Source organism: Nycticebus coucang, chromosome X (genome assembly GCF_027406575.1).
Source record: "Nycticebus coucang isolate mNycCou1 chromosome X, mNycCou1.pri, whole genome shotgun sequence".
NCBI classification, from domain to species: domain Eukaryota; kingdom Metazoa; phylum Chordata; class Mammalia; order Primates; family Lorisidae; genus Nycticebus; species Nycticebus coucang.
The window spans coordinates 139,407,825-139,433,487 of NC_069804.1; positions in this window are offsets into that span (position 1 = coordinate 139,407,825).

Below are 25,663 nucleotides of genomic sequence, written 5' to 3' on the forward strand. Positions count from 1 at the left end.
TTATTTCTAAGTAATGTCTTGGCTATTTGAGTTTTTTTCTGATTTCATATAAAACAAAGTATTGTTTTTTCAAGATCTTTACAATATGACAGTGGAGCTTTAATAGGGAGTGCGTTGAAATTATGTATTGCTTTGGGTTGTATGGACATTTTGATAATGTTGATTCTTCCCAGCCATGAGCATGGTATGTTTTTCCATTTGTTAACTTTTTCAGCTATTAATTTTCCTACACTTTCATAGTTCTCTTTAGAGAGATCTTTCACGTGTTTTGTAAGGTAAATTCCCAAATATTTCATCTTCTTTGGCACTACTGTGAATGGGATAGAGTCCTTAACTGCTTTTTCAACTTGACTGTTGTTGGTGTATATAAAGGCTACGGATTTATGGATATTGATTTTGTAACCTGAGACGCTGCTGTATTCCTTGATCACTTCTAGGAGTTTTGTAGTAGAGTCCCTAGTATTTTCCAGATACACAATCATATCATCTGCAAAGAGTGAAAGTTTGACCTCTTCTGACCCTATATAGATAACCTTGGTCGCCTTTTCTTCCCTAATTGTGGTGGCTAAAACTTCTATTACAATGTTGAAAAGCAATGGAGACAATGGGCAGCCTTGTCTGGTTCCTGATCTGAGTGGAAATGATTCCAATTTAACTCCATTCAATATGATATTGGCTGTGGGTTTGCTGTAGATGGCCTCTATCAGTTTAAGAAATGTCCCTTCTATACCAATTTTCTTAAGTGTTCTAATCATGAATGGATGTTGGATGTTATCAAAAGCTTTTTCTGCATCGATTGAGAGAATCATATGGTCTTTGTTTTTTAATTTGTTTATGTGCTGAATTACATTTATAGATTTACGTATATTGAACCAGCCTTGACACCCTGGGATAAACCAACTTGGTCATGATGTATAATTTGTTTGATGTGTTGCTGGATTCTGTTTGTTAGGATCTTGTTGAATATTTTTGTATCTATATTCATTAGTGATATTGGTCTATAATTTTCTTTTCTTATTGGGTGTTTTCCTGGTTTGGGGAACAGGGTGATGTTTTCTTCATAGAACGTGTGGGGTAGTCTTTCTTCTTTTTCTAACTTTTGGAACAGGTTGAGCAATATAGATACTAATTCCTCTTTAAAGGTTTGGTAGAATTCTGACGTGAAACCATCTGGCCCCAGGCTTTTCTTTTCAGGGAGGTTTTGTATAGTTGATGCTATTTCTGAACTTGATATGGGTCTGTTGAACATTTCCACTTGATTCTGGCTAAGTCTTGGAAGGTGGCGTGCTTCCAAGTATTGGTCAGTTTCCTTCAGATTTTCATATTTCTGAGAATAAACTTTCTTGTAATATTCATTAAGGATTTTTTTGATTTCTGACGATTCTGTTGTTATTTCGTCTTTGTTGTTTCTGATTGATGATATTAGAGATTTTACTCTCTTTTTTCTGATTAGGTTGGCCAGAGGTTTATCTATTTTATTGACCTTTTCAAAAAACCAGCCTTTTGATTCATTGATCCGTTGTATTAAACTTTTGTTTTCAATTCTTTTAATTGTGCTCTAATTTTTTATTTGGTGTTCTTTTTTTTCATTAAATCATAGCTGTGTACATTGATATGATCATGGGGCATCATTCACTAGCTTCACAGAACGTTTACCAAGTTTCACATATACCCTTGTAAGATGAACCACTGGTGTAATCCCTCTGCTCTAATTTTGGTTATTTCTTTTCTTCTACTGGGTTTGGGGTTGGAATGTTCTTCCTTTTCCAGTTGCTTGAGATGTCCCATTAAGTTGTTAACTTCCTCTCTTTCCATTCTCTTGAGGAAGGCTTGCAGTGCTATAAATCTCACCTTAGAACTGCCTTTGCGGTGTCCCAGAGGTTCTGATAGTTTGTGTCTTCATTGTCGTTTTGTTCCAAAAAATTGGCGATTTCTTTCTTAATCTCATCTCTGACCCAGCTATCATTCAGCATAAGGTTATTTAACTTCCATGTTTTTGTATGAGTATGCAGATTCTTGTTGTTACTCAATTCATGTTTTATTCCATGATGGTCCGAGAAGATGCATGGAATAATTTCTATTCCTTTAAATTTACTGAGGTTAGACTTCTGACCTAAAATGTGGTCAATTTTGGAGTACGTTCCATGGGCTGATGAGAAGTATGTGTATTCGGTTTTGTTGGGATGAAATGTTCTGTAGATTTCTGCTAAATCTAAATACTGGATGGTTAGGTTTAAATCTAAGATTTCTTTGCTCAGCTTCTTGTTGGAAGATCGATCCAACACTGCCGAAGGAGTGTTGAAATCTCCGATGATTATGGAGCTGGAGGAAATCAAGTTACTCATGTCTGTTAGAGTTTCTCTTATAAATTGAGGTGCATTCTGGTTGGGTGCATATATATTCATAATTGAGATCTCATCATATTGAGTATTACCTTTAACAAATATGAAGTGACCATTCTTGTCCTTCCTTACTTTTGATGGTTAAAGCCTACTGTATATGCAAGTGAAATTGCAACTCCTGCTTTTTTCTGATTACCATTTGCCAGAAATATGGATGACCATCCTTTCACCCTGAGTCTGTATTTGTCTTTTAAGTTAAGATGTGACTCTTGTATGCAACAAATATGTGGCTTGAGTTTTTGTATCCAGTCAAATATGGATACAAATGTCCAGACAAATCCCAGCCTATGTCTCTTTAGAGGACAGTTTAAGTCATTCACATTAATGGAGAGTATTGATAAGTCTGGTGGAATTTTGGGTATCGAGTTTTTCAAAGGTCCAGTGGACATTTTTAATCCTTTTGCCAGTGTGGAAGTTGGAGTTTGATCCGAAGTTTCTGAGTGAGTTTACTTTTGTGCTACAGGATTGGGTTGGTCATTATGGAGGATATGTCTGAGAATATTTTGAAGAGCTGGTTTACTTATGGCAAATTTTTTCAACATGTGAATGTCATTAAAGTATTTAATTTCTCCATCATAAATGAAACTCAGTTTAGCTGCATACAGGATCTGGGGTTGAAAGTTATTTTGCTTTAGGAGATTAAAAGTCGATGACCACCCTCTTCTGGCTTGAAAAGTTTCAGCAGAGAGATCTGCGGTTATTCTAATATTCTTTCCTTTGTACAAAATAGTTTTCTTTCGCCGGACTGCTTTCAGAATCTTCTCTTTCATGTTAACGTTAGTGAAGCTAATTATGATATGCCTGGGGGATGACTTATTGGGGTTGAATCGTGCTGGGGTTCTGAAGCTGTCTGCTATCTGAATTTCAGATTCTCTAGGCATGTCTGGAAAAATTTCTTTCATACTTTCATGCAGAAGGGCCTCTGTGCCCTTCGAGGCCACTTCATCATTCTCCGAAATCCCAATTATTCATATATTGCTTTTCTTTGAATTCTCTGAGTGAGTGATCCGTTTTTGCACTCCATTTCTCTTCCTCTTTGAGAGATTGGGAGTGTTCGAAGACTTTATCTTCAATGTCAGAAATCCTTTCTTCTCCTCGCTCCATTCTGTTTCTGAGGAATTCTACTGTATTTTTCATATCTTTGAGGGCTGTAAATTCTTGCTTCAGTGTGTCTAAGTCTTTGGTGGTTTTGTCTTTAAATTCGTTAAATTCTTGAGACAATTTTTGAATTTCTCCTCGAATTCCTAATTCCATTTTATTAATCTTTTCTGCAATCCAAATTCTGAATTTGATTTCTGACATCTCAGCCAGTTGTTTATGAAGGGGATCTTCAATCACATCTGCCGTATCTTTTCTTAAGGGGGTTGATCTATTCTTGTTATTCATGTTACCAGAGTTTTTCCGCTGATTCTGCCCCATGGTTATTTTACTCCCTTTGATTTTTCCCCTGGGGCTTTATTGAGGGCCCGTACAGTGTTGTGGCCTGAGAAACTGGGGCCCTGTCTTGTGTGGTGGGGCGAAGTGGTTCTGTCTTGTTTTCAGCTGGTTTCTGTATGATCGTATTGTAACGTTTACTCTGGCTTGAAATCTCAACTGTGTGGAAAAACGAGCAATTAAGTCACCCTGCCCGCCCACTTCTGGCACCAGTTGGAAAAGGATAATCAAACCTTCCTACAACCACATACCCAGGGCACCGCCTGAAAAGTCCTCAGTCTATTCAGTTCAAAAGGTCCAAATTGATTGTCTCAATCGGCACCTGTCTTGGGTGGGAGAGTTCAAGAGGTCTCTGGGAACTGGATCACAGGGGTCTGTTGACTCCTCTGATATGGCTTACTCCAGTGTTGCGTGGAGTCAGGAGGAGCCAACTAGCAAATAGATCAGTCTGGGAAGGTTGATGTCTCCTTCCCCACTTTGCCCCACCGTTGGACCAAGTCACTTGTATCTCTGCAGATGGCTAATCCAGTTGCCTGTAGTGAACAGATACTCCAGGGGTTTGCACCTGCCTGAATTGCAAGGAAGTCTGCCAGGCCCCTGCAGTCTGCCACTATCTAGCAGGAGGAGATGGGGCCTGACATCTTTGAGTGCTTGATGCAGGTGGTGGGGTGTAGGTGTTCACTCAGGCTTAGCCCCGTCCCTGATTGATGTTGCTAACAGAACAGAACAGAGCAGACAACGTTGTGGGGTTCTGTCTCTGTTTCTGCTAAAATCGCCTACAGAAGACGGGCTGTTCTGAGTTCAAATGTCTTTGCTGCTGGAGGTTTGTGTCCGATTACCTCTCTGTGTCCGCCCTGCCCTGGAAGCTTCCCGGGTGTGTGAGCAGCATCAGGCAAATCCTTTGCTCACTGGTGGCCTCCTCTGTTTGCGCAGGGAGGCAGTGGGTGAGGCTTCAGAATATCCGGAAGTGAGCCGTTTTGCTATTAAAAAAAAACGGCTGTTGATTTGCCTCCAGGAACTGCCGCTCTGGTGTGGGCACCCAGCCGACCCTTTTCTCCTCTGTCTCGCGCCCCAGAGTCAGCACTGAGTGGCCACAGTTTATGCTCTGTCCACACCCCTTGAGAGATCTCCCAAGAATCCAGACTCCTGTGGGCAGGCCCCCAGACCTCCGAGTGACAGTGAGGGGAAGCTACAGTTTCATTCAGTTTTATGCCTGGCCGTATAGTTGCCCGGGGAGGTCTACTGCACCGCACCGCAGGGAAATGCCGCCAAGGCGTGACTCTCCCTCAGCTGAGTGCCCTGTCCTCGAGTGCCCTCTCCTCACTCACGTGTCTCAGAGTCAGCGCTGGCCAGTTGTGGCTCTGGCACTGTGCACTCCCCTTGAGAAATCACCCAAGGATCCGAATTCCTGATGGACAGGCCCCCAGACTGCGAGTGAGAGTGGGGGGTAGTGCTGAGACCTCAGCGGGGAAGCTAGAGCTTCATTCAGTTTTATGCCTGGCCGTATTGATGCACCAGGGGAGGGCTGCTGCACCGCAGGGAAGTGCCGCTGAGGCGTGACTCCCCCTCAGCCCGATGCCCTCTCCACACTCGTGTGCCTCAGAGTCAGCGCTGAACAGTTGCAGCTCGGGGACTGTCCACACCCCTTGAGAAATCACCCAAGAATCCGAACTCCTGGGGGACAGGCCTCCAGACCTCAGTGAGCGGGAGGGGAATGTTGGGGATTCATGGTTGTTGGCAAAGGATTTTTAAAGTGTTATACAGTTTTATGCCTGGCAGGAGAATGCCATGGCACCCTAGTAGGGGAGGTAGGTCCAGTTTTTAGAAAGTATCTCCCGGGGAGTATAGTGGGAGGGCCTTTAATTTCTGCCCATTTGTTTAATTGTGGGGCTCTTGAGCCGGTCTCATGGGGGAGGGGGACTCCCGTCCGCTTGGTGGTGGATTTTGTACCTTTGTTTGCGTCCTTGTGATCACAGCTTGCCTCAGAGGTGTAGATGTGCATTCTTCAACCTTCTCTCTTGGTGTAGCTCAAATCCACCAGGATACTTACTAAATTCCTGTCCCTTAACTCTCCTTCTGGATGGGAGCCTCTGTTGAAAGCTGGCTTCAGTCTGCCATATTTTCTCTCCCCCATTACTGTATTATTTGATGACTTCTAGGAGTCTTGTGGTTGAGTCTTTGGGGTTCTCTAAGTGTAAGATCATGTCGTCAGCAAAGAGGGAGAGTTTGAACTCCTATGCTCCCATTTGGATTCCCTTTATTTCCTTGTCTTACCTAATTGTATTGGCTAGAACTTCCAGCACTATGTTCAATAGTAAAGGTGACAGAGGACAACCTTGTCTGGTTCCAGTTCTAAGAGGAAAGGCTTTCAGTTTTACTCCATTCAGTAAAATATTGGCTGTGGGTTTGTCATAGATAGCTTCAATCAGTTTTAGAAATGTGCCACCTACGCCTATACTCTTCAGTGTTCTAATTAGAAAAGGATGCTGGATTTTATCAAATGCTTTTTCTGCATCTATTGAGAAGATCATGTGATCTTTATTTTTGCCTCTGTTAATATGGTGGATAACGTTTATGGACTTGCGTATGTTAAACCAGCCTTGCATCCCTGGGATGAAGCCTACTTGATCATGATGAATGACTTTTTTGATGATAAGCTCTAATCTATTGGCTAGGATTTTGTTGAGAATATTTGCATCTATGTTCATGAGTGAGATTGGTCTGAAATTCTCCTTTTTGTTTGGGTCTTTTCCTGGTTTTGGTATCAGGGTGATGTTTGCTTCATAGAATGTGTTGGGGAAGATTCCTTCTTCCTCAGTTTTTTGGAATAATTTCTGCAGTACAGGAATAAGCTCTTCCTTGAAGGTTTGATAGAATTCTGGAGTGAAGCCATCTGGACCAGGGCATTTTTTGGTTGGAACATTTCTTAATGCTTCTTTGATCTCAGTGCTTGAAATTGGTCTGTTCAGGAGCTCTATTTCTTCCTGGCTAAGTCTAGGGAGAGGGTGTGATTCCAAATATTGATCCATTTCCTTCACATTGTCAAATTTCTGGGCATAGAGTTTCTGGTTGTATTCAGAGATGATCTCTTGTATCTCTGTGGGATCAGTTATTATTTCCCCTTTATGATTTCTGATTGAGGTTACTAGAGATTTTACTTTTCTATTCCTTGTTAGTCTGGCCAATAGTTTATCTATTTTATTTATTTTTTCAAAAAACCAACTCCTTGTTTCATTAATTTTCTGAATGATTCTTTTGTTTTCAATATCATTTATCTCTGATTTGATTTTGGATATTTCTTTTCTTCTACTGAGTTTAGGCTTAGATTGTTCTTCTTTTTCCAATTCCATAAGATGGCTTGTGAGATTGTTGATATGCTCTCTTTCTGTTTTTCGAATGTAGGCATCGAAAGCGATGAATTTTCCTCTCAAAACTGCTTTTGCAGTATCCCACAAGTTTTGGTAGCTTGTGTCTTCATTGTTGTTATGCTCAAGGAAATTAATGATTTCCTGTTTTATTTCATCCTGCACCCATCTGTTATTCAGCAGAAGATTGTTTAATTTCCATGCCTTTGGGTGGGGTCGAGCATTTTTGTTAGAGTTGAGTTCCACCTTTAGTGCCTTATGGTCTGAGAAGATACAAAGTAAAATTTCAATTCTTTTGATTCTGTTGATATTTGTTTTGTTTCCCAGGATATGATCAATTTTGGAGAATGTTCCATGGGGTGATGAGAAGAATGTATATTCTTTATCTTTGGGGTGGAGTGTTCTATATACGTCTACCAAGCACAGTTGTTCTAGGTCTCATTTAAATCTCTTATACCTTTGTTTAATTTCTGTTTAGAGGATCTGTCTAGCTCTGTAAGAGGAGTGTTAAAGTCCCCTGTTATTATGGCATTATCAGATATCATATTGCTCAGACTGAGTAAGGTCTGTTTCAAGAATCTGGGAGCATTTAAATTGGGTGCATAAATATTTAGAATAGAAATGTCTTCTTGTTGCATTTTTCCCTTGACGAATATAAAGTGACCATCTTTGTCTTTTTTGACTTTAGTTGCTTTAAATCCACATGTATCTGAAAATAAGATTGCAACTCCTCTTTTCTTCTGAATTCCATTTGCCTAAAAAATTGTCTTGAAACCCTTGCCTCGGAGCTTTAATTTGTCTTTTGAAGCCAGGTGTGTTTCTTGCAGACAGCAAATGGATGGCTTGTGTTTTTTAATCCAGTCAGCCAATCTATGTCTCTTCAGTATGGAATTCAAGCCATTAACATTTAATTAGATAATTGATAAGTGTGGTAGTATTCCATTCGTCTTATTTTGTGAGAGTCGATTGCTTAGTTTTATCTTTTGCATCAGTGTGGAGGTTCGGTTCTGTTCTTTAATTTCCGAGTGCTTACTTTGCTGCTGATCCATTGTGGTGGTCAGTGTGCAGAACAGGTTGAAGTATTTCCTGTAGAGCTGGTCTTGTTGTGGCGAATTTCCTCAATGTTTTTATATCCATAAATGATTTGATTTCTCCATCAATTTTGAAGCTTCGCTTAGCAGGGTACAGAATTCTGGGCTGGAAATTGTTCTGTTTAAGTAGATTAAAGGTAGATGACCATTGTCCTCTTGCTTGGAAAGTTTCATTAGAGAAGTCTGCGGTCACTCTGATGGATTTGCCCCTGTGGGTCAACTGGCGCTTACTCCTGGCAGCTTGCAGAATCTTTTCTTTTGTCTTGACTTTGGACAGGTTCATCACAATGTGTCTTGGAGAAGCACAGTTAGAGTTGAGGTGACCTGGGGTCTGATATCCCTCTGAAAGTAGTGTGTCAGAATCTTTGGTGATATTTGGGAAATTTTCTTTTATAATATTCTCTAGTATGGCTTCTATTCCTCTGGGGCATTCTTCTTCCCCTTCTGGGATTCCTATAACTGGTGTGTTGGAACACTTCATAAAGTCCCATAGTTCTGACAGTGAACTTTCTGCTTTCTCTTTCTTCTTGTCTGCCTGTTTTACTATCTGAGTTATGTTAAGAACTTTGTCTTCTACCTGTGAAATTCTTTCTTCTGCGTGGTCTAACCTATTGCTGATACTTTCCATTGCATCTTTAAGTTCCCTAATTGACTGCTTCAGTTTTTTCAGCTCTGCTATATCCTTTCTATATTCTTCACATCGTTCATCTCTCATTTGATTCTGTTTTTGGATTTCGTTTTGGTGTTTGGTGATTTTCCACTTTATTAGCAGTTTCCTTCATTGTTTCCATCATTTCCTTCATTGTTTTCATCATGTGTATTCTACATTCCCTTTCTGTCATTCCTAACAGTTCTTTATAGGTGGAATCATCTGCAGTAGCTACCTCATGGTCCCTTGGAGGGGTTGTTCTTTACTGTTTCTTCATGTGGCCTGGAGTTTTCTGCTGATTCTTCCTCATGAGTGATTTCTTTTATCTGTTTCCTTGCCCTAATTTTCCTTTCACTTCCTCTTGCTCTTTAAGTTCTCGTGCCTGTGGACGTTTTTCCACTGTTTTAGTCCTGCTCTTGCGGTCCAGAAGTCTCTTGCCGACTCCCTGTATCCTCACAGGGGTGATGATAGGCAGATCCCACCAGCCAGAGATGCCTGGAGTCCTATCTCCCCAGACTCACGGTTCCCAGACACATGGAAGCTGTTACTCGACTGCCATCTTGCTCTGCCTCCTCCAGAACTCAAACTTATTAATAAGAAAAGAACAAGTGATCCCATTTCATTGTGGGCAAGATAATTGAACAGAACCTTTTCTGAAGAAGACAGGCGCATGGCCTACAGACACATGAAAAAATTCTCATCATCTTTAATCATCAGAGAAATGCAACTTGTAATTCCTGGCAAAACCCAATTGATGAAAATTTATTCCTGAGCCAAGTTTAGTGCCCCGAAAGGAATCCCGCTCAGACCCACAAGGGGTTAAGCAACCCGATGGAAAATTGAAGGGAAGGGATCCCATCTGGGAAACACATTTTGAATTGTCCAAAATGGTGGACACCTTCCCACAGAACAACAGGAGTGATTAATTAGCCTGGACCATTCCTGGTGGGGAATATTGGTGTAGGCTTGCAATTCAGACTGTGCGGTGAACTGGTGGGTGGCTAGACTCAAAAGTCCACATTCAGAAGTGAGACTCTGAGCCACAAAATCTGAGGATAAGGTCTCCGTGCACTGCAGCCGTGGGAGCCGGCAGCAGTTAAACCGGCGGCAGCCAGCACCCTCCCCCACAGCCGATTGCAGTTGCCAGTTTGCAGGAGAACGTGGGACCAGAGTGGAAAGATTTGTGAAGCGTGAACTCCTGCACCGAGTTGGGAGGTTGGATAGGAGTGCTGTCTGGAACACAGCAGCTGAGGTTGGACAATAATTAGAAAATAAATTTTTACAGAAACTCCAAAATAGCGATCAGACAGGTAGGGTGGTCACTGAGGTAACAGTGTAAACTGTGAACCAAGTTTAAGCCTGGGAACCACTCACAGCGCCGCCTGGGGTGTCCAGAGGATATATTGCATTATAAATATATTCCTATAAAAGTTGATCCCTACATCATAAATATAGATGTATATTTCAACATATATACAAGAATAATATTTTTGTGGTTGGTGCCCGTTTCTTTTTTTATATTTCTCATCATTTTTTTGGAGGATCTATTGTTAATTTTTTATATATTTTTTAATGTATATATCTTTTTATTTTTATTTTTTCTAATGTTAATTTTTTCTTTCCTCTTTTTTAACGTTTTTATGAATGCAAATTTTTTGTCCTTTTTCCCTCCTCTCTTCCTCTTCTTCCCTTCTTCTTTTTTTTTCATTTTTCATTGTTGGGGATTCATTGAGGGCACAAAAAACCAGGTTACACTGATTGCAATTGTAAGGCAAAGTACTTCTTGCAATCATGTCTTGCCAACATAAAGTGTGACATACACCAAGGCCCCACCCACCTGCCTTCATCCCTCTTTATGCTTTTCCTACCCCGATAACCTTAATTGTCATTAATTGTCCTTATATCAAAATTGAGTACATAGGATTCATGCTTCACCATTCTTGTGATGCTTTACTAAGAATAATGTCTTCCACTTCCATCCAGGTTAATACGAAGGATGTAAAGTCTCCATTTTTCTAATAGCTGAATAGTATTCCATGGTATATATATACCACAGCTTGTTAATCCATTCCTGGGTTGGTGGGCATTCAGGCTGTTCCCACATTTTGGCGATTGTAAATTGAGCTGCAATAAACAGTCTAGTACAAGTGTCCTTATGATAAAAGCATGTTTTTCCTTCTGGGTAGATGCCCAGTAATGGGATTGCAGGATCAAATGGGAGGTCTACCTTGAGTGCTTTGAGGTTTCTCCATACTTCCTTCCAAAAAGGTTGTACTAGTTTGCAGTCCCACCAGCAGTGTAAAAGTGTTCCCTTCTCTCCACATCCATGCCAGCATCTGCAGTTTTGAGATATTGTGATGCGGGCCATTCTCACTGGGGTTAGATGATATCTCAGGGTGGTTTTGATTTGCATTTCTCTAATATATAAAGATGATGAACATTTTTTCATATGTTTGTTAGCAATTAGTCTGTCTTCATTAGAGAAGGTTCTATTCATGTCTCTTGCATATTGATATATGGGATTGTTGGCTTTTTTCATGTGGATTAATTTGAGTTCTCTATAGATCCTAGTTATCAAGTTTTCGTCTGATTGAAAATACGCAAATATCCTTTCCCATTGTGTAGGTTGTCTCTTTGCTTTGGTTATTGTCTCCTTAGCTGTACAGAAGCTTTTCAGTTTAATGAAGTCCCATTTGTTTATTTTTGTTGTTGCAATTGCCATGGCAGTCTTCTTCATGAAGTCTTCCCCCAGGCCATTATCTTCCAGTGTTTTTCCTACGCTTTCTTTGAGGATTTTTATTGTTTCATGCCTTAAATTTAAGTCCTTTATCCAGCTTGAATCAATTTTAGTGAGTGGGAAAAGGTGTGGGTCCAGTTTCAGTCTTTTACATGTAGACATCCAGTTCTCCCAACACCATTTATTGAATAGGGAGCTTTTCCCCCAAGGTATTTTATTGTTTGGTTTATCGAAGATTAGGTGCCTGTAAGCTGTTAGTTTCATTTTTTGGTTTTCTATTCGATTCCAAGTTCGTATGTCTCTATTTTTGTGCAAGTATGATGCTGTCTTGACCACTATAGCTTTGTAGTACAGACTAAAATCTGGTATGCTGATGCCCCCCAGCTTTATTTTTATTACTAAGAACTGCCTTAGCTATACAGGTTTTTTTCTGGTTCTATACAAAACGCAGAATCATTTTTTCCAAATCTTGAAAGTACGATGTTGGTATATTGATAGGAATGGCATTGAATAGATAGGTTGCTTTGGGAAGTATAAACATTTTAACAATGTTGATTCTTCCCATCCATGAGCATGGTATGTTCTTCCATTTGTTAAAATCCTTTGCTATTTCCTTTATGAGGATTTTATAATTTTCTTTATAGAGTTCCTTCACCTCCTTCGTTAGGTATATTTCTAGGTATTTAATTTTCTTTGAAACTATGGTGAAGGGAGTTGTGTCCTCAATTAGCTTCTCATCTTGACTGTTATTGGTGTATACAAAGGCTACTGACTTGTGGACATTGATTTTATATCCTGAAACATTATTGTATTTTTTGATGACTTCTAGGAGTCTTGTGGTTGAGTCTTTGGGTTTCTCTAAGTATAAGATCATGTCATCAGCAAAGATGGAGTGTTTGACCTCCTCTGCTCCCATTCGGATTCCCTTTATTTCTTTTTTTTTTTTTATTTTTATTTTTATTTTTTTTTATTAAATCATAACTGTATACAATGATATGATTATGGGGCATCATACACTCACTTCATAAACCATTTGACACATTTTTATCACAGTGGTTAACATAGCCTTTCCGGCGTTATCTCAGTTACTGTGCCAAAACATTTACATTCTACATTTACCAAGTTTCGCAAATACCCCTGTAATATGCACCACAGGTGTGATCCCACCGATTCCCCTCCCTCTACCCACCCCCCCCTTTCCCACTTCTCCCTATTGTTAAGTTGTAGCTGGGTTATAGCTTTCATGTGAGAGTCCCAAATTAGTTTCATAGTAGGGCTGTGTACATTGGGTATTTTTTCTTCCATTCTTGGGATACTTTACTAAGAAGAATATGTTCCAGCTCCATCCATGTAAACATGAAAGAGGTAAAGTCTCCATCTTTCTTTAAGGCTGCATAATATTCCATGGTGTACATATACCACAATTTATTAATCCATTCGTGGATCGATGGGCACTTGGGCTTTTTCCATGACTTAGCTATTATGAATTGGGCTGCAATAAACATTCTGGTACAAATATCTTTGTTATGTTGTGATTTTTGGTCTTCTGGGTATATGCCCAGTAGAGGAATTACAGGATTGAATGGCAGATCTATTTTTAGATCTCTGAGGGTTCTCCATATACCTTTCCAAAAGGAATGAATTAATTTGCATTCCCACCAGCAGTGCAGAAGTGTTCCCTTTTCTCCGCATCCACGCCAACATCTCTGGTCTTGAGATTTTGTGATATAGGCTAGTCTCATTGGAGTTAGATGATATCTCAAAGTAGTTTTGATTTGCATTTCTCTGATGATTAAAGATGATGAGCATTTTTTCATATGTCTGAAGGCCGTGCGCCTGTCTTCTTCAGAGAAGTTTCTCTTCAAATCCCTTGCCCAGCCTGCGATGGGATCCCTTGTTTTTTTCTTGCTGATGCGTTTGAGTTCTCTGTGGATTCTGGTTATTAAACCTTTGTCAGAGATATACCCTGCAAATATCTTCTCCCATTCTGAGGGCTGTCTGCTTGCTCTGCTTACTGTGTTCTTAGCTGTGCAGAAGCTTTTTAGTTTGATCAAGTCCCAGTAGTGTATTTTTGAAGCTGCTTCAATTGCCCGGGGGTTTCTCCTCATGAAATACTCACCCAGACCAATTTTTTCAAGGGTTTTCCCTGCATTCTCCTCTAGTATTTTTATAGTTTCATGTCTTAAGTTTAAATCTTTAATCCACTGAGAGTCTATCTTCGTTAATGGTGAAAGGTGTGGGTCCAATTTCAGTCTTCTGCAGGTTGCCAGCCAGTTCACCCAGCACCATTTGTTAAATAGGGAATCTATTCCCCACTGAATGTTTTTAATTGGCTAGTCAAAAATCAAATAGCGGTAAGTGGCTGGATTCATCTCTTGGTTCTCCATTCTGTTCCAGATATCTACTTCTCTGTTTTTGTGCCAATACCATGCTGTTTTGATCACTATCGATTTGTAGTAAAGTCTGAGGTCTGGTAGTGTGATTCCTCCTGTTTTGTTTTTATTTCTGAGTAATGTCTTGACTATTCGAGGTTTTTTCTGATTCCATATAAAACGAAGTAATGTTTTTTCAAGATCTTTAAAATATGACAGTGGAGCTTTAATAGGGAGTGCGTTGAAATTATATATTGCTTTGGGTAGTATGGACATTTTGAAAATGTTGATTCTTCCTAGCCATGAGCATGGTATGTTTTTCTATTTGTTAACATTTTCAGCTATTTCTTTTCTTAGAGTTTCATAGTTCTCTTTATAGAGATCTTTCACGTCTTTTGTTAGGTAAATTCCCAAATATTTCATCTTCTTTGGCGCTACTGTGAATGGGATAGAGTCCTTAACTGCTTTTTCAATTTGACTGTTGTTGGTGTATATAAAGGCTACCGATTTATGAATGTTGATTTTGTAACCTGAGACACTGCTGTATTCCTTGATCACTTCTAGGAGTTTTGTAGTAGAGTCCCTAGTGTTTTCCAGATACACAATCATATCATCTGCGAAGAGCGAGAGTTTGATCTCTTCTGACCCTATATGGATACCCTTGATCGCCTTTTCTTCCCTAATTGCGGTGGCTAAAACTTCCATTACAATGTTGAAAAGCAATGGAGACAATGGGCAGCCTTGTCTGGTTCCTGATCTGAGTGGAAATGATTCCAATTTAACTCCATTCAATATGATATTGGATGTGGGTTTGCTGTAGATAGCCTCTATCAGTTTAAGAAAAGTCCCTTCTAGACCAATTTTCTTGAGTGTTCTGATCATGAAGGGATGCTGGATATTATGAAAAGCTTTTTCTGCATCAATTGAGAGAATCATATGGTCTTTGTTTTTTAATTTGTTTATGTGCTGAATTACATTTATAGATTTACGAATATTGAACCAGCCTTGAGACCCTGGGATAAAACCAACTTGGTCATGATGTATAATTTGTTTGATGTGTTGCTGGATTCTGTTTGTTAGGATCTTGTTGAATATTTTTGCATCTATATTCATTAGTGATATTGGTCTATAATTTTCTTTTCTTGTTGGGTCTTTTCCTGGTTTGGGGATCAGGGTGATGTTTGCTTCATAGAACGTGTTGGGTAGTCTTCCTTCTTTTTCTACATTTTGGAACAGGTTGAGTAATATAGGTACTAATTCCTCTTTAAAGGTTTGGAAGAATTCTGACGTGAAACCATCTGGTCCCGGGCTTTTCTTTTTAGGGAGGTTTTGTATAGTTGATGCTATTTCTGAACTTGATATGGGTCTGTTCAACATTTCCACTTGATTCTGGTTAAGTCTTGGAAGGTGGCGTGCTTCCAAGTATCGGTCTATTTCCTTCAAATTTTCATATTTCTGAGAATAAATTTTCTTGTAATATTCATTAAGGATTTTTTGGATTTCTGATGAGTCTGTGATTATTTCGTCTTTGTTGTTTCTGATTGATGATATTAGGGATTTTACTCTTTTTTCCCTGATTAGGTTGGCCAGAGGTTTATCTATTTTATTGACCTTTTCAAAAAACCAGCTTTTTGATTTATTGATCTGTTGTATTATTCTTTTGTTTTCAATTTCATTTAATTCTGCTCTAATTTTGGTTATTTCTTTTCTTCTACTGGGTTTGGGGTTGGAATGTTCTTCCTTTTCCAGTTGCGTGAGATGTCCCATTAAGTTGTTAACTTCCTCTCTTTCCGTTCTCTTGAGGAAGGCTTGCAGTGCTATAAATTTCCCTCTTAGAACTGCCTTTGCAGTGTCCCAGAGGTTCTGATAGTTTGTGTCTTCATTGTCATTTTGTTCCAAAAAATTGGTGATTTCTTTCTTAATCTCATCTCTGACCCAGCTATCATTCAGCATAAGGTTATTTAACTTCCATGTTTTTGTATGGGTATGCAGATTCCTGTTGTTACTCAATTCAAGTTTTATTCCATGATGGTCTGAGAAGATGCATGGAATAATTTCTATTCCTTTAAATTTACTGAGGTTAGACTTGTGACCTAAAATGTGATCAATTTTGGAGTAAGTTCCGTGGGCTGATGAGAAGTATGTGTATTCAGTTTTGTTGGGATGAAATGTTCTGTAGATGTCTGCTAAATCTAAATATTGGATGGTTAGGTTTAAATCTAAGATTTCTTTGCTCAGCTTCTTTCTGGAGGATCGATCCAACACTGCCAAGGGAGAGTTGAAATCTCCAATGATTATGGAGCTGGAGGAAATCAAGTTACTCATGTCTGTTAGAGTTTCTCTTATAAATTGAGGTGCATTCTGGTTGGGTGCATAGATATTAATAATTGAGATCTCATCATGTTCAATATTACCCTTAACAAATATGAAGTGACCATTCTTGTCCTTCCTTACTTTTGATGGTTTAAAGCCTACTGTATCTGCAAATAAAATTGCAACACCTGCTTTTTTCTGATTACCATTTGCCTGAAATATGGATGACCATCCTTTCACCCTGAGTCTGTATTTGTCTTTTAAGTTGAGATGTGACTCTTGTATGCAACAAATATCTGGCTTGAGTTTTTGTATCCAGTCAGCTAACCTATGCCTCTTTAGAGGACAGTTTAAGCCGTTCACATTGATGGAGAGTATTGATAAGTCTGGTGGAATTTTGGGTGTCGAGTTTTTCAAAGGTCCAGGGGACATTTTTAATCCTTTCGCCAGTGTGGAAGTTGGAGTTTGATCTGAAGTTTCTGGGTGATTTTACTTTTGTGGTATAGGATTGGGTTGGTCATTGTGGAGGATAGGTCTGAGAACATCCTGAAGAGCTGGTTTACTTATGGCAAATTTTTTCAACATATGAATGTCATTGAAGTATTTAATTTCTCCATCATAGATGAAACTCAATTTAGCTGGATACAAGATCCTGGGTTGAAAGTTTTTTTGCTTTAGGAGATTAAAAGTTGATGACCAGCCTCTTCTTGCTTGAAAAGTTTCAGCAGAGAGATCTGCAGTTATTCTAATATTCTTACCTTTGTACGTTATAGTTTTCTTTTGCCGGGTTGCTTTGAGAATCTTCTCTTTCATGTTAACTTTAGTGAAGCTAATTATGATATGTCTGGGAGATGGCTTATTGGGGTTGAATCGTGCTGGGGTTCTGAAGCTGTCTGCTATCTGAATTTCAGATTCTCTGGGCATGTCTGGAAAATTTTCTTTCATAATTTCATGTAGAAGGGCCTCTGTGCCCTTGGCAGGCACTTCATCGTTCTCCGGAATTCCTATAACCCTTACATTGTTTTTTTTCGAATTATCTGAGAGTTCTCTGAGTGAGTGATCCGTTTTTGCTCTCCATTTCTCTTCCTCTTTGAGAGATTGGGAGCGTTCGAAGACTTTATCTTCAATGTCAGAAATCCTTTCTTCTGCTTGCTCCATTCTGTTACTGAGGGATTCTACTGTATTTTTCATATCTTTGAGGGCTGTAAGTTCTTGTTTCAGTGTGTCTAAGTCTTTGGTGGTTTTGTCTTTAAATTCGTTAAATTCTTGAGACAATTTTTGAATTTCTCCTCGAATTCCTAATTCCATTTTATTGATCTTGTCTGCAAACCAAATTCTGAATTCGACTTCTGACATCTCAGCCAGTTGTTTATGAATGGGATCTTCAATCACATCTTCCGTATCTTTTCTTGGGGGGGTTGATCTATTCTGGTTATTCATGTTACCAGAGTTTTTCCGCTGATTCCGCCCCATGGTTTACTCCCTTTGGTTTTTCCCCTGGGGTTTTATCGAGGGCCCGTACAGTGTTGTGGCCTGAGAAACTGGGGCCCTGTCTGGTGTGGTGGAGCAAAGTGGTTCTGTCTTGTTTTCAGCTGGTTTCTGTTCGATCCTATTGCAACTTCTACTCTGGCTTGAAGTCTCAGCTGTGTGGAAAAATCAGCAATTAAGTCACCCCGCCTGCCCACCTCTGGCCCCAGTTGGAAAAGGAGAATCAAACCTTCCTACAATCGCACACCCAGGGCACCGCCTGAAGAGTCCTCAGTCTATTAGCCCAGTTCAAAAGGTCCGAATCAACTGTCTCAATCGGCACTTGTCTCGGGTGGAAGGGTTCAAGAGGTCTCTGGGAACTGGATCACAGGGGCCTGGTTACTCCTCTGACACAGTTCACCCCAGTGCAGCGTGGAGTCAGGAGGAGCCACCCAGCAAACAGAGCAGTCTAGGAAGGTTGACGTCTCCTTCACCACTTTGCCCCTCCGTCGGACCCAGTCACTGGTATCTCTGCAGATGGCTAACCCAGTTGCCTGCAGTGAACAGACACTCCAGGGATTTGCACCTGCCTGAATCGCAAGGAAGTCTGCCAGGCCCCCGCAGACTGCCGCTATCTAGCAGGAGGAGATGGGGCCTGACATCTTTGAGTGTTTGATGCAGGTGATGGGAAGGAGGTGTTCACTCAGGCTTAGCCCCGTCCCTGATGCATGCTGCTAACAGAACAGAACAGAACAGACAACTTTGTGAGGTTCTGTCTCTGTTCCTGTCGTCGCCTACAGAAGACGGGCTGTTTTGAGTTCAAACGTCTTTGCTGCTGGAGAATTGCGTCTGAACACCTCTCTGGGTCGGCCCCACCCTGGAAGCTTCCCGGGTTTGTGAGCCGCGTCACCCGGTGGCCTCCTCTGGTTGCCCAGGGAGACAGGGGGTGTGGCCTCAGAATATCCAGAAGTGAGCGTTCTGCCGTTAAAGAAAAAATGGCTGTTGATCTACCTCCAGGGAACTGCTGCTCTGGTGTGGGCACTCAGGCGATCCTTTTCTCCTCTGTCCCGCGCCCCAGAGTCAGCACTGAGCGGCCGCAGTTTGTGCTGGGTTCACACCCCTTAAGAGATCCCCCAAGAATCAGAACTCTTGGGGGATGGGCCCCCAGACCCCGATTGGGAGTGGCGCGGGGAGAAGCTAGAGTTTCATTCAGTTTTACGCAATACTAAGGTCCGGGGAGGGCTCCTGCACTGCACCGCAGGGAAGTGCCGCCAAGGCTTGATTTCCCCTCAGCAGAGTGCCCTCTCCTCGCTCACGTATCCCAGAGTCAGCGCTGACCTGACGCAGCTCAGGCACTGTGCTCTCCCCTCGAGAAATCACCCAAGGAGCCGAACTCCTGGGGGATAGGCCCTCAGACCCCGAGTGAGAGTAGGGGTTCTCAGCTCTCAGCGGGGAGGCCAGAGTCTTATTCAGTCTTGGGCCCGTATGCCCGGGGAGGGTTGGTGCACTGCACCGCAGGGAAGTGCCGCGAGGCGTGACTCCCCCTCAGCCCGGTGCCCTCTCCTCACTCGCGCGCCTCAGAGTCAATGCTGACCAGTCGCAACTCGGGGACTGTCCACTCCCCTTGAGAAATCACCCAAGGATTCGAACTCCTGGGGGATAGTCCCTCAGACCCCGAGTGAGAGTAGGGGCTCTCAGCTCTCAGCGGGGAGGCTAGAGTCTTATTCAGTCTTGTGCCCGGAGAGGGTTGGTGCACTGCACCGCAGGGAAGTGCCGAGGCGTGACTCCCCCTCAGCCCATTGCCCTCTCCTCACTCGCGCGCCTCAGAGTCAATGCTGACCAGTCGCAACTCGGGGACTGTCCACTCCCCTTGAGAAATCACCCAAGGATCCGAAGTCCTAGGGGACAGGCCTCCAAACCTCAGTGGGTGGGAGGGGAGCGCCGGGGATTCAGGGTTGCCGGCAAAGGATTCCCAAAGTTTTATTCAGCCCTATGTCCGGCAGGAGAACGACACGGCACCCCAGTAGGGGAGGTAGGTCCAGTTTTTAGAAGGTCTCTCCCGTGGAGTGTAGTGGGAGGGCCTTTAATTTCTGCCCGCTTGTTCAATTTTGGGGCTCTTGAACCGGTCTCATGGGGGAGGGGGACTCCCGTCCGCTTGGTGGTGGATTTTGTACCTTTTGTTTGCATCCTTGTGATCACAGCTTGCCTCAGCGGTGTTGATGTGCGTTCTTCAGCCTTCTCTCTTGGTGAGGCTCAAGTCCACCAGGATACTTACTAAATTCCTGTCCCTTAACTCTCCTTCTGGACGGGAGCCTTTGTTGAAAGCTGGCTTCAGTCCGCCATCTTGTGTGGAATCCCCCCCCCCCCGGATTCCCTTCATTTCCTTGTCTTGCCTAATTGTATTGGCTAGAACTTCCAGCACTATGTTCAATAGTAAAGGTGACAGAGGACAACCTTGTCTGGTTCCAGTTCTAAGAGGAAAAGCTTTCAGTTTTACTCCATTCAGTGAAATATTAGCTGCGGGTTTGTCATAGATAGCTTCAATCAGTTTAAAAATGTGCCACCTATGCCTATACTCTTCAGTGTTCTAATTATTTACTGAATTTTAATATGAGGACAATTAATGATAATTAATGTTATGTGGGGGAGGAAAAGCAGAAAGATGGATGGAGGGAGGGGGGTGGGGCCTTGGTGTGTGTCACACTTTGTGGGGGCAAGACATGATTGCAAGAGGGACTTTGCCTAACAATTGCAATCAGTGTAACCTGGCTTATTGTACCCTCAATGAATCCCCAACAATAAAAAAAAAAAAGAAGGTTAGTGATTAGGTCTGGATGAGAGAACAGATGATGCATGCCAGGTGCCATCTCTAGTATAAGCCTGTTGCATATTCCCTGCCTCTACTTCTGCCTACTTTTCAAAGCCCCAGGAGGTCTACTGATACTCATGTGGGAGTACGCCTGTGCTAGTTCTCCAACGAATCGTAATGTCACACATTTGGGGCCCACATTTCTTCCTTCCTAAACCTCCAGTATCCATCACTACAATAAATGCCGGCATAACCACTTTTTACTGGACACAATATAGCACTCTGTGCGAGGCCCTCTGATGTGTATCCTACGCACATACATATATTGCTCAGCCTCTCTCCCTATATTTTCCTTCCAGGATCTGCAGGCATACTTTTCTGAACGATGCCAAGAAGATTGGGTCAGCTACTACTCAAGCTCACATAACTAGTAAGTGGCGTGCCAGGAAGCAAATCCAGGTGTGACTCTCAAACTTGGGCTAGATTCAGATTCTAATGAATGCCTGTGAATTGGTGCATGGGAAGAAGGAGAGAAGTATAGAGCAGAATGTGGGTGACGGTGTCTTTACCTTTAATTGGGAGTGGGAGGCAAGCTTGAGAAACATTGTAATAATGAAGGGTAGGGCCCTGAGCTTGGTTCGAGGGGCGTAGTCACTCCAAGGCAGGGAGAAAAGGGAGAGTTGATCAGTGGAGCCAACCCCCAGGGTGATTGTTTAAGGGAATTCATTCCATGGTGGCTCTAGGACCCCAAAATCTGTCGGTGGAGGACCCAGCCCCTGCACTTTCACAAAGTCAACTCTAGGACAAGCATGGATTAGGCGAGGCTTCTTCAAAGAGGATTGTTAACCTAGAAGTATTTTCATCCCCTTGGAGTCCAGGCTGTGCATCCCAATCTAATAGATCCTTAGGAGAGAAGTAGGCCAGACTGTCAGGTGTGGGGTCTACAATTAGGCTCAGAGATAAGCACCGCTATGGTCTTGCATGAATGGAGACGGTGAGGAGAGCAGAGGGCATTTGCCACTTACTTCAGCAGACCCATGTGGCTTCAGACTAGCTTGTGTCCATGGCCATGACCTCACCAGCAGCCTAGAGGACTTGGAACCCTAGCCCAAAACACAGTGCCCAAACCTCTGATCCTGGACCTGAGTGCTGTGGGGACATGGGACTCTGCTGAGGGAGGCTTCCCCTGGTGCAAATGGAGTGAGGCCTCCTCTGCCAATGGCTCCCAGGGTCCATTAGCTGTCTGTTTGGTCCCCATAGATCTCTCATAGATCCCCATAAGGGGCCCACCCAGACCAGAGGGCAAAGCCCTTTGCTGAGTGTGCTCCTAGGTTTCCAGCTCTACCTATGCCCTGGCTGCCAGGGATTGGGATTTGAGATGCCTCTGGGAACAAGCAGGGGACATCCAGGCTCTCTCCCTCTCTCACGTGGCCTGCCACAACAGCAGCAAGCAAGCACAGTACCTGCTTCCACTCACAGGATCCTTCCATCTTGCTCCATTCAAGGAAGCAACAAGGAAAAAGCTGGGCTCTGGCAGCATCAGACACAGCTGAGTTCCACTACTGACTCACCCACTCCCTCAACTGTGTGAGGCCTGACATGATTACTGACTTAACTCTTGAATCTATAGGTTTCTTCTTTGTGAATTGGCCATATAAATGGTGCTTACCTCCCAGGCCTGGAGAGATCCATTTCAGAGGGTTAACATGTGCCCCCGCATAACTGCCCTGAAGAGGGGAAATAACCACCTGACACCAACACAATAAAACTCAGTGAAGACATCAATGTACATCATGCAACACAACCTTCAGTGTTATTCATTTATTTATTTATAGTTCTGTGCTACAAATAACAGGAGAACAATTAGCAGCTCTTCATTGTTTGTTAAAATAGAAAAACGAAGAGGAACCTGGAATCCACACTTTCAGGCACTTTTCGTTCTTCAACGTACTTCAGAAAAACTTTATACACCATATTGCCTAAAAGAAAATACACAGAGAAAAATATAACCAACACTCACATACACACTGCTCAGCTTATTTAAGACACAATCTTATAGATATCATTGTATCCCCCTACCCCCACCTACACCTCTGTGATAAAGGGCCCCTTCCCTCCGCAGAAGTATCCCCTCCATTACACTGATGTTTCTCATTGCCATGAATGTCTGTAACCTTCTACTACATAGATGTTAACTGCCAGAATACCTATACTACAGGAAATTCATCATTTTCATGGGAAGATATAGTGCAATGCATATAAATCACAGCAGAGCTGATAACGCTTAGTTTACAGGAAGGATGCTTAAACTATCAGCAGTATGCCGTGTGACACATGCCCCCCAAATCCACAAGATAACACATGCCACCTGCCCACAAAATGGGGAGGACTCTAACTGCCAGCCGCCATAGAAAGTCCTGTTGGTCCTGCCTGGCAGGCTCTAGCTATTTTGGGAAAACCCTGCGTGACTCTGTAAACAACCTTTGGGTGTCAGTGCTCAGGCAGTCCTGAGGAGACTCACTTGCGGACACCGTACTTGAGGACAGCGTTGGTGGCTTCAGACTCGGTGTACTTGCCAAGCTCCCGGGGCAGCAGCATGCACACAGCACTCTGGACCTCCCTGGTGGTGATGGTGGAGTGATTGGTGTAGCGGGCCAGGCAGCCGGCCTCCTGGGCGATTCGCTCAAACATATCATACACAAATGAATCCATGATTTTCACAGCCCCCTTGGACAGGCTGAGGCCCTGGTGGATCTGCTTCAGGACCCGGGGGAAGTAGGTGGCAAAACTTGCCCGTGCCTGGCTGGGGCGGTGACCACGGTGCCTTCTCAGTTTCTCTTTCTTGGTCCACGATGACTCCGCCTCGGACTCGTCAGTACTGGTGCACGAAGTCTGAGAAGACATGCCAGAGTAAGGCTCAGTCATGGTCTCAGCGTAGGACTCGTCAACCCCAGGGCATGAAGTCTCGGAAGACATGCCAGAGTAAGGCTCGGTCATGGCCTCGGCCTCGGCCTCAGACTCGTCAGCAACGGCACATGAAGTCTGGGAAGATGTGTGAGAGTAAGGCTCAGCCAGCACCTCTGCCTCAGCCTCGAACTCATCAGCACTGGGACACGAAATCTGGGAAGATGTGTCAGAGTAAGGCTCAGCCATGGCCTCAGTCTCGGACTCATTGGTACTGGGGAACCAAGTCTCCAAAGAGAAGTCAGAGTTAGGCTCAGCCATGGCGGAGACACCTACCAGGGCCTGGCGGAAACAGAAGATAGCAGCTTGCGGTTTTGTGGACCGATTGGTAGCCACTGCATTGAACCACGTCACCCGCCAACTCGCTGTCTGATTGGACGAAACACCTCTTGGGGAGAATGTCAGCTGAGGGATAAGGCCCTCAACCTCATTGGATCCTTCTACTGGGGTGTGAATCCCATCCACCAATCACAGTGGGCATCCACCGACCTATGAGCTTTCTCTGGCCTGCTAAGTGGCAAGGTAGAAAGATGCCCCAACAGAGCAACAGATTGTTTAACCACCTGAGCTGGTTAAATAATGAGCACATTGAAAAACATCACCCTCTTCCTTTCCTCCGGAGATGCCATCTTCCCGGAATTCTCCAAAACGACAAACACAAAGGGAAAGAGGAGAGGCACCCAGTGCATGTTCTCTAGGCCTTTTGCAAAACATAGCCTTGTTCCTTTGCCCCCATTCATGTGAATCTAGAAGAAAGGTGATATTGTAGACATCAAGGGAGTGGGTACTGTTTGTGAAGACATCCCGCACAAATAGTACCATGGCAAAACTGGAAGAGTCTCTGTGGTGTTACCCAGCACGTTGTTGGTATTGTAATTGAACAAGTTAAGGGCGAGATTCTTTCCAAGAGGATTAACGTTCGCAATTTGCATATTAAGCACTCTAAGAGCTGAGACAGCTTCCTGAAACACGTGAAGGAAATCGATCAGAAAAAGAAGGAAGCCACGGAGAAAGGCACCTGGGTCCAACTGAAGTGCCAGCCTCCTCCACCCAGAATAGATCCTGTGCTCCTGAAACCCATTCCCTATGAATTCACGGCATAATACACATATACTATAGCACACAAGACAACCAACAGACCCCATGTAACAGTGATTTAAGGTGCTAGATCCTATTCCTCACGAATTCATCGCATAATAGTCATGAAACGCTTTGTCACTTTCAACGGCAGGGTGCCTCCCTGAGCTACTGACACCTTTTCCCTATGAATTCACGGCATAATAGATATTAAAAATAATAGCCTACTACACACGATGTTTCTCATCATTCACTAAAACTGGTATTTTCTCCTAAAGAAGTATTAAAGCAAATTTTAATAGTGTCCTAAAAGAATGAAAGAAAGCAAAACATCACTCAAATCTCCTAAAGTGCAGCAATTTCAGCTTCGGCTCCTTGAGAGAGTCTGGCGTCCAGAACTCACATTCGTTTTGCCAGAGAAATTACTCACAGACCTGGCCAGCAGAGTGCTCCTGAAAGTCAAGGGACTGGCTGTCCAGCTCCTGCCTCAAGTCTTGGTGAAAACCCTCCCTGATCTGGAGGAGGACAAATAGCAAAATCAGTGTCTCAATATGGAGAACACACACAGAAATGTGTATACTTTAACAAATACATCTGAGAACATTCAATGTTGACCAAGTTTACAACTGTATCTCTATTATTTGCATACTAAAAATTGCCCTCAGGGTTAGGTTTGTTAAACACATATTGAAGTTGTGTTTACAAATGAAATGGCTAATTTCATAGAAAATAACTTCTCCAAGAAACTCTTATTGGTGAGAACATGAATTAATAAAATATACAGTGTTAAAATTAAAATGATCTGGGATAATACATACAAAAGTAGTTGTCCAATATGTTTATGTTAGGAATCAATTACATAAATTCAGCCAGGGCAACACTTAAGAACTTCACTGCAAAGATTAATTGTGGTAATGGGGGACATTAAAAGGTACCATCCCAAAAGCCCAGAGTTCCAAAAGTCCTACCTGTCAGACCTTTAT